Here is a 235-nt window from a genome sequence, read left to right as displayed (position 1 = left end):
GCGAGCGGAGGCCGAGAGCCCGCGCCCCCCGCCTGCAGCGGCGCGGTGCCTCTCCCGGGGCACAGGGTCACCTTTGCTGCCGGGGGCTCTGGCTCCGCGCAGCGGCTTCAGGAGCCGGACTTCTGGGCCGATGGCAGCCGCGAGCCAGGGGCTCGGGCCGTGAGCCTCAAAGTGCGGTCCCCGGACCGGCGGCGGCGGCGGCGCCCGGCCCCGGCGGGAAAGGCTCGTCCTCGCG

Source organism: Carlito syrichta, unplaced genomic scaffold (assembly GCF_000164805.1).
Source record: "Carlito syrichta isolate Samal-C Ts95f unplaced genomic scaffold, Tarsius_syrichta-2.0.1 Scaffold306742, whole genome shotgun sequence".
Classification (NCBI taxonomy): domain Eukaryota; kingdom Metazoa; phylum Chordata; class Mammalia; order Primates; family Tarsiidae; genus Carlito; species Carlito syrichta.
Note: the sequence above shows the minus strand (reverse complement) of the source record.